Raw genomic sequence first — 10,336 nt, 5'->3', positions numbered from 1 at the left:
TATGTAGAGTCATCTTTGTCTCTGCTTGGGTTTGTGATTCATTTCTTTCAATAGCTAAACTATTCCATTGCCTATGTAGGATGGGGAAAATGATTTTCCCTGTACCCTTCTTCATTCTTTGCTGAGGCTCCCTCTGTAGTGACCTCATAAAAAGGTAACTTCTGATGGATTTATAGTTATGTGTTTGCAATTTAGAAAATTAATCAGCCTAAAATAATTCTTATATTAAACAGGCATATTTGGGGTGCATATGCTCTTGCCCTTCACATGTCAGTGCCCCAATATGCTTATGCATTCATCTATAGAAGAATATCCTAGTACCTTCAAGCTTTTAGCCATTATGAATAGAGCTGATGTATATAATTTATAGTAGTTTTGTTTGAACACAGTTTTTCAAAACAATTGTCTTAATATTAGAGGTTTGATTTTTATATCCTGTGGTAAGACTTGTTTAGTTATAGGAAAATGCCAAACTGTCTTCGAAAATGATTGTACCTGTACTCCACCAGCAGAGAAGTAGAGTTCTTGTTCTTCCCCCTCCAGCAATAGATATTGTCATGTTTTGAAGTTTAGCAGTTCTAATAGATGTGCAGTACTGTCACGTTCTGATTTGAATTTCCCTAGTGGTATGTGATAGGGAAGGAAATGGCAACCGATTCCAGTGTTCTTGCCTGGAGAACCTCATGGACAGAGGAGCCTGGTGGGCTACATACAGTCCATGGGGTTGTAGAGAGTCAGACACAACTTAGCAGCTGAACAACAACAGTGGTTTGTGATGTTGTGTGTATTCTTGTGTGACTATTTCTGCTCTGCATATCTTCTTTGGCCAGGAGTCTGTTCTGATCTTTGCCCATTTTTAATGAGGTTTTTTGTTCTAGAGTTCTTAGGACAAAATGAGAACAAATCCTTTACTAGATATGTGTTTTGCAAACATCTATTTGTGGTTTGTCTTTGGCTTTCCTTTCACAGAATAGAAATTTCTAATTTTATAAAATCCACATTATTAACTTCTTTCTTTTGTTGATAGGCTTTTGGTGATGTGTGTTAAGGTCATCCCCAGATCCAAGGTCATATAGATTTTTTTTTTTATGTTTTCTTTCAGGATTTTTACAGTTTCCTAATTTAAGTTTGTCTGTGGACAATTTGGGGTAAGTTTGGATGTAAGTTGTAAAGTTTGTCTATATTAATCTCATCCCATGTGTTTTCGAATTAATTACTTGGTATATAGTGTCTAGTTTCCCTAACACCATTTTTTTCAGGGGACTGTCCATGTTGTAGCTTCTTGGCCCTATTCTCATGAATTAACTATCCGCATGTGAGTTTTTTGCTGGGCTCGCTCTGTATTCTTTTCCTTTATTGCACATCTGTGTTTGTGACAGTTCCACACTGTTTCTGTTACCTTAGCTCCACGATATAGTTTGATGTCAGAGGGAGACTTCTGACTCCCAGCTGTTTTCTTTTTTCTCAGAAGATTTCTTTGGCTGTTCAGGGTCCTTTGTGGTTACATACAAATATTAAGATGATTATTTCTAGTTTTATGAAAAAAAGCCTTTGAAAATCTGATCAAGAATGCATTGAATCTACAGATGGCTTTAGGCAGAATAGACATTTTAGTAATAGTATTTCTTCCAGTATACGGGCTCAGAATATTTTTCTATTTATTTGTGTCTTCTTTCATTTTTTAAATCAGGGCTTTATAGTTTTCCAAGTACAAGTAGGAGTCTCATATCCTTGGTTAAAATTATCCTAGGTATTTTTTCTCTTTTCTATGAAGTTATAAGTAGGATTGCTTTTTTAATTTATCCTTCTCGTGGTTCGTTATTAGTGCATAGAAACTTAGCTGATTTTTATATATTGATTTTATATTTTACAAATTTATTGAATTTTATTCCAGCATTTTTTTTTAATGTGGTGTGAAGTGGAAAATTGTAATTCTAAAATCCCACTGTTGGGCTTTCCTGGTAGTTCAGTGGCTAAAACTCTGTGCTCCCCATGCAGGGAGTCTAGGCTTGTTCCCTGGTCAAGGAACTAGATCCCACATGCCATAACTAAGACCTGATGCCTGCAAATAAACTATTTTAAAAATTATTAAAAAAATAAAATCCCACTGTTTCTACTGTATTCCAGGTCATCCATAACACCAAAGACATGGTGGCTCCTAATGTAATCTTCTTATGATATGTCTTAATAACATGTGGACCCCTACAAGGCCAGTTAATATCACAACTTTGGTTAAACTGGCTCTAGGTAAGTCTTGGCATTTATAACAGAGTTCAAGGTCTTCTGTTTTTCTGGCATGGTATTGACATGGTTGTTTTGAAAAGTAAATTACTTTCTAATAATTTCAAACAAAATTTCACAGCAGTAAAAAGTATTCACATTTGCTCCTTCACACAGAATACTCTAGTGTGTTTTACCCACAACAGGAATTCTCTCAGAATGACACATAACCCCCCAATCAAGAAATTCTGTGGTTCCCACATTGTAATTTAATTCATAAGCCCACTTCAAAAACTTTTAACAGTTGTCCAAATGTGTGAAAATAACTTTTTCTGTTCTGACCCAGTTTTCTTGTTTTGGAATGATTACTTAGATTTTCCCTTATTTTTATAACCTTGATGGATTTAAAGCCCACAAGATGAACATGTGATCTGGGTGGCCTTCTCTATGTGGCTTTTTTTCTACTGAGAATGTTTTCAATGTTCATCCATATTGTAAAAATTATCAGTACTTAATTAATTTTTTCTCCTTTGTGATTAAAAATATATAACATGACAGTTACCGTTTAAACATTTTAAGTGTACAGTTCTGTGGCATTACCTACCTTTATACTGTTGTACAAATATCCTCACCCTCCATCTCCAGAACTTTTATCTTTCTCAAGTGAAACTCTTTATTAACTTGGTACCCTGAGCCCCTGGAAACCACATTATTTTTGTCTTCTCTAGATATCTGTGTAAGTGGAATTGTACAATATTTGTATTTCTATGACTGACTTATTTCACTTAGCATGGTGACTTCAGGCTTCACCCACGTTGTGGGCATGTTTGAAAGTTACCTTAGTTTTAAAGGCTGAATCGTATCCCATTGTTTATTCATTCATACCATATCTTGTTTTTCATTCACCTGTCAGTGGGTAGTTGAATTTCTTCCACCTTTGTCTGTTGTGAATAATGGTGCTATGAGATGGTTGTACAAATAGGTTTCAGTTTCTGCTTTCAAATATTTTGGGTATTTATACTGGGGTGGAATTGAGAGATCATATATTAACTTTAAGTTTTTAAGGAGCTACCATATTGTTTTCCACAGTGATATTTGTATAGCTTTGCAAAAATCTTCCCAAATGTCTTGCAAAGTAGCTGTATATCCATTTCACCAGCAGTGAAGGACAGTTTCCGTTGTTTCTCACACTTGCATCAATTGGTAGTATCATTTTTTTTTGAGTTCAGCAGTTTTAAGTTGTACAGTATTTTCTCATTGTTTTCATTTGTAATTCCCTAATGATATGTGATACGGAACATATTTTTATATGCTTGTTTACTATCTTCATTGGCCAAGTAGGTCTCCTGTTCAGATATAAAGCCATTTCTAATGGGGCTGTTTGTTCTATAGTTGTTGGTATAATTTGAGTACAAATCCTCTATCATGTAAGTGTTTTGAAAATCTTTTTCTTTCCATTTGTGGCTTGTCATGGGATTTTTGGCTCCATTTGAGTTTTCAGATTTAGTGGATTCATCAGACCTGTCAGATGGGCACAGGGCCTCAACTGAAAGGTTTGAGTGGTTGAAGCCTGCACTTCCCAGCTGGCCAGGAGGCAGAGCCAAGTCTACCTCTCTGAATTTTGAGGTGCCTGCATGTTCATCTAGAGGACCTGATTCCATGCAGCTGATAGGAGCTTGGTTGTCTCAGGATTCGCCAGGGCTTTGACTTCCAGACAATGCCTGGCTGAGTTAACACAGACAGTTCAGTCTTCTCAGGACACACTTACATGTACAGACGAGAGTTCAGTGTTTTCAAGACCTGCTGGGAGGCACTGCTGCAGGGGTAAAAGGCAAAGAAAAAGTGGGGTGAAGCTTCCTGTACGTGGCTGACTCCTGGGTGGGGGGTAGTGATCCATTTTCATAGGAGCCAGAAGAGGACTTGATGTGGAAAATTGTGGATTTTAGGTAGCTTTGTGTGTGGTGTAGACAGTTTCCAGTGCCTTTCTTTGGTGTGTTGTATCTAGTTTCCTGGGCATCAGTTTATTGAGGGGACTTAAATCTAATGTATGTCCTTGAATTTACTTCTGGGTTCTCTGTTCTCTTCCTCTGGTGGGTGTGCCTGTTTTTGTGCTAGTTCCACACTGTTTTGGTTCCTGAAGCTTTGTGGTGTAGTTTGAAGTCAGGGAGTGAGTCGACTCCAGCTGTGCTTTCTTCTTTAGAACCGCTTTGGCTATTTCAGGGCTTTTTTGGTTCCACACACATGGTAGAATTGTTAATTCTGTTTCTGTGAAAAATGCCATTTTAATTGTGTTTGAATTGAATGTGTGCACTGCTTTGGCTGGAGGAACGTTTTAACAATAATCTTCCAATGCTCAATCATGGAATATTTTTGTTTGTTTCTTCTTCAGTTTCTTTATTAGTGTCTTCCAGTTTTCATTGTGCAAGTGTTTCATTCACATCATTGGTTAAATTTACACCTAGATATTTTCTTTTTGATGCAGTTGCAAATGCGATTGTTTTCTTAATTTTTCTTTCTGATACTTCCTTAATGTGTTAAAAACTCAACTGACTTTTGTGTATTACTTTTGTATCATACAACTTTACTAAATTTATGTATTACTTGTAACTTTTGGCAGTTTGATGTGGAAAATTGTAATTCAAAAATGTCATTGTTTCTACCACATTCTAAGTCATCCATAACACCCAAGACATAGTCGCTACTAATATAATCTTCCCACAGTACCTCTTAATAATATCTGGATTCCTTTAAGAGTAATTAACCATTTTAGGAGAGCTGAATGTGGGTAGGGCTTGGCCCCATTATGAAGTTTGATGTCTTAATACCATGTCAGAAAAGTAGATGACGTGTTTGTTTTGAAAAGTTATTTACTTTCTGCTAACTTCAAACATACAGAAAACCTGAAGTAGCAGTACAGTGTATTCTTTATTTGTAGGTTCAGCATTCCCCAGGCTTCCCTGGTAGCTCAGGATATCAGGGATAGGCTACCCACTCCAGTATTCTTGGGCTTCCCTTGTGGCTCGGCTGGTAAAGAATCTGCCTGCAATGTAGGAGACCTGGGTTCAATCCCTGGGTTGGGAAGATCCCCTGGAGAAGGGAAGAGCTACCTACTCTAGTATTCTGGTCGGGAGAATTCCATGGACTTTATAGTCCATGAGGTTACAAAGAGTCAGACATGACTGAGCAACTTTCACTTCACATTTCCCAGTCATCACTGATTTGCCACATATGCCAGTTTAAATGATAATTTCTATCGTGTTTTACCCTCAAAAGGGACACTGTCCCAGGGAACACCCCTATAACCCGAATATGAGAAATCATTATGATTTTCACCTTCTGATCCAATCTACAGGCCCACTTCTACCACCTGTCCCAAAGTATGAAAATGTCTTTTCCATTCTGATCCAGTTTTCTTTTTCTGGAAGTTATCTTGAGACTTTCATTTTCACAACCTTGATGGAGTTAAAGCACACAAGGTGAGTATGATCTGGGTGGTCTTTTCTATATGGCTTCTTCCTAGGGTATTTTCAATGTTCATGCATGTTGTAACTTCTGTCAGTACTTCATTCACATTTCCCATTGTGATTAAATCTATTGAACATAACATTTACCAGTTAAACCATTTAAAGTATAGTTCTATGACATTCACTACATTTTCGTTGTTCAAATGTCCTCACCATCCATCTCCCATACTTTTTCATTTTTTCCAAGTGAAACCACATCCATTAAACATTAACTCCCTCTAACCCTTGTCAACTGCATTCTACTTTCTGTCTCTGAATTTTGGTTCTCTGAATACTTCATAGAAGTGGAATCATATAATATTCATCCTTTTATGCCCAGGTTATTTCACTTAGCATGATGACTTTAAGGCTCATACATGATGTAGCATGTGTTTGAATTTCCTCAGTTTTTAAGGCTGCATAATATACCTTTGTGTATATATCACATTTTGCTTATCAGTTCATGTATCATGGATACTTGGGTTGCTTCTACCTTTTGGCCAGAGTAATGCTGCTATGAATATGGGTGTACAAATATCTGTTTCACTCCATCCTTCAAACCTTTTGGGTGTATATCCTGAAGTGGCATTGACAAATCATACATTAATTTATGCTTTTGACGAACCACCATACTGTATTCTTTTCTACAGCAGATGCACTATTTTACTCCATTTCTGTATATGGTGGAATAACATGGAACTTTATATAACCACCCTCTGTTACTTATCTATTCATCCACTGATGGGTTATTTGAATTATTTCTACCATTAGGCCAATGTCAACAATGCTGCTATGAATATTCATTTACAAGTTTTTGTTTGAACAACCATTTTCAGTTCTTTGTGGCATATACCTAGGCATGGAGTTCTTAAATCAAGCTTGAATTGAATTTTACGTTTTTTGAAGAAATGCCAAACATTGTGTATGCCAGTATGTGTACATATTGTCCATATGCCAATATGTGTACTAACTGTCCACACCATTTTACACTTTCACAAAGAATGTGTAAAGGTTCCAATTTCTCTACATTGTTGCCAACATCTTTGTTTGTTCTTGATTATAACCATTTATTGTATGTGAATGGATGTCACTTTGTGGTTTTAATTTGCATTTCTATCATAACATGAAAGAAGTATACCTAAGAAGGTTTTATTAGAATCTCAAACCTCAGGATACTGCTCAGTAGACATAGCTGTTGTATAACTAAAAAGTATTAAACATTCCCCTTAAAACTACTAAATATATTTCCCTTAAACAAATTTTAAAAATCATTAAGTACAAAACAAAACACCAAAATTTATTACAGTACACAACCACTTTATTAACCCATAGAAGTGGGTGCTCAGTTGTGTCTGGCTCTTTGCAATTTCATGGACTGTAGCCCGCCAGGCTTCTCTGTCCATGGAATTTTTCAATCTAGGATACCCAAGCCCACAATAAATTTGTGAAGGGTTTGAAGAAAAACCTACAGAACTACCAAAATAGTACTTGAAGCAAATATAATGTGTGTCGTCATTATTCTTACATACAATGTAATCATAGCCAATGACTTGAAAAATCATCACTGTGTCCCAACTGTAGAAACACTAATGACCAACATTAATTAAATCCCACCGATTAATCAAAATTGTTAACAATGCATTTATTGATCTACCAGCCCTATCAAATAGCTCAGTCAGTCAGTCATTCAATTCAGTTGCTCAGTCGTGTCCGACTCTTTGCAGCCCCATGGACTGCAGCATGCCAGGCCTCCCTGTCCATCACCAATTCCCGGAGTTTATTCAAACTCATGTCCTTTGAGTCAGTGATGCCATCCAAACATCTCATTCTCTGTCATTCCCTTCTCCTCTCAACTTAATCTTCCCCAGCATTAAGGTCTTTTCAAATGAGTCAGCTCTTTGCATCAGGTGGCCAAAGTATTGGAGTTTCAGCTTCAACATCGGTCCTTCCAATGAACATTCAGTGCTGATTTTCTTTAGGATGGACTAGTTGGATCTCTTTGCAGTCCAAGGGACTCTCAAGAGTCTTCTCCAATACCACAGTTTAAAAGCATCAATTCTTCAGTGCTCAGCTTTCTTTATAGTCTGACTCTCACATCCATACATGACTACTGGAAAAACCATAGCCTTGACTAGACGGACCTTTGTTGGCAAAGTAATGTCTCTGCTTTTTAATGTGCTGTCTAGGTTGGGCATAACTTTTCTTCCAAGGAGTAAACGTCTTTTTAATGGCTGCATTCACCATCTGCAGTGATTTTGGAGCCCAGAAAAATAGTCTGCTACTGTTTCCACTGTTTCTCCATCTATTTGCCATGAAGTGATGGGTCCGGATGCCATGATCTTAGTTTTCTGAATGTTGAGTTTTAAGCCAACTTTTTCACTCTCCTCTTTCACTTTCATCAAGAGGCTTTTTAGTTCTTCTTCACTTTCTGCCACAAGGGTGGTGTCATCTGCATATCTGAGGTTATTGATATTTCTCCTAGCGATCTTGATTCCAGCTTGTGCTTCATCCAGCCCAAACGTTTCTCATGATGAATTCTGCATATAAGTTAAATAAGCAGGGTGACAATATACAGCCTTGATGTACTCTTTTTCCTATTTGGAACTAGTCTGTTTTTCCATGTCCAGTTCTAACTGTTGCTTCCTGACCTGCATACAGGTTTCTCAAGAGGCAGGTCAGGTGGTCTGGTATTCCCATCTCTTTCAGAATTTTCCACAGTTTATTGTGATCCACACAGTCAAAGGCTTGGCATAGTCAATAAAGCAGAAATAGATGTTTTTCTGGAACTTTCTTGCTTTTTCGATGATCCAGCAGATGTTGGCAATTTGATCTCTGGATCCTCTGCCTTTTCTAAAACCAGCTTGAATATCTGGAAGTTCACGGTTCACGTATTGTTGAAGCCTGGCTTGGAGAATTTTGAGCATTACTTTACTAGCCTGTGAGATGAGTGCAATTGTGCAGTAGTTTGAGCATTCTTTGGCATTGCCTTTCTTAGGAATTGGAGTGAAAACTGACCTTTTCCAGTCCTGTGGCCACTGCTGAGTTTTCCAAATTTGCTGGTATAGAGTGTAGCACTGTCACAATATCATCTTTTAGGATGATAGCTCAGCGTGATGAAATTTTCATCCCTGCTTTATATTTGTTTAATTATACAAATATTAACAGGGTTATTCCTAACAATACATTATATATCAGATACAATAACTGCCTTCTCATCTGTAACCCATATCTACTAAAATGTAAACTGTGGATGAATTATCTGGTATTTACATGCAATTGGACCTTCCTATTCTTATTCTTTGTTTGCTTGTTTATCCATGTAGGAAGAGGCTGATACTTGGATCTTACACTTTCTAGACATATGAAACATTGGAATCATCATACTATTTAAGGTAATAGTCACAGCATTTATAGGTTATGTCTTACCACAAGACTAAATATCCTTTTGAAGAGCATTAGTCATTAATTACAAATCTCCTTTCAGTACTTCCTGACATTGGAAGTAATCTAGTCAAATGACTCTTAGGAGGATTCTCAGTTGATAAAGCCACCCTTCCCCTGTTCTTTACATTCTACTTTATTCTCCCATTCATTATTGCAGCTTTAGCAGTTCTTCACTTATTATTCCTTCATGAAACAGTCTCTAATAGTCCAAAATGGATCTCATCCTGAATGAACAATATCACATTTCATCCATACTACACAATTAAAGATATCTTGGGTGTCCTGTTTCTATTTCTAATCTTAATCTTACTAATACTAGTCTCACCTGACCTTCTAGGGTACCCAGAGAGTTATATTCCACCTAACCTCCTCAGTGCACTCCCTCACATCAAATAAGAATGATATTTCTTATGTTCATATGCAATTCTGTGATCCATTTACAACAAATAGGAGGTGTTCTAGTATTAACCATCTCATTCCTAATTTTATCAGTGGTCCCAATACTTCATATAGTAAAACAGCAAAGTATAACATTATGACCTATTAGCCAGTGTTTATCCTGAATACTTGTTCAGCTCAGTTCAGTTGCTCGGTTGTGTCAAACTCTTTGCGACCCCATGGACTGCAGCAGGCCAGGCTTCTCTGTCCATCACCAATTCCCGGAGCTTGCTCAAACTTTTCCATCTAATCGGTGATTGCTATCCAACCATCTCATCCTCTGTTGTCCCCTTCTTCTGCCTTCAATCTTTCCCAGCATCAGGGTCTTTTCCAATGAGTTATTTCTTTGCATCAGGTGGCCAAAGTATTTGTAGGGGACCTATTAACAGCATATTTTTAGGGGACCTCTTAACAGTGACATGAATTGGAGGACAAGCTGTTGATCACTCATTTATTATCACTTGACAAAGAGGATCTGTTCTGTACTTTCCTATGATTGTAGTCCTTATACCACTACCAAGCATTATTGTAGAGAACCTCCTAAAAAGAAGAGTCTTTGCAGTGTACTTATTAGTTTGTTCTTCTAAAACAGAAAAGGAAAATAACATTTTCCCCTAAGATTCAAGGAAGATGCTCCAGCCCTCCATCAACACCCAAAGCTGAACTCTACTTCAGTGATTCCCTGGACAACTTGCTTATGGAACATTTTACACGATCTTTAAGTGCTGTGT

This window comes from Cervus canadensis, chromosome 18, assembly GCF_019320065.1.
Source record: "Cervus canadensis isolate Bull #8, Minnesota chromosome 18, ASM1932006v1, whole genome shotgun sequence".
Classification (NCBI taxonomy): Eukaryota; Metazoa; Chordata; class Mammalia; order Artiodactyla; family Cervidae; genus Cervus; species Cervus canadensis.
This window is presented reverse-complemented; position numbering follows the sequence as displayed.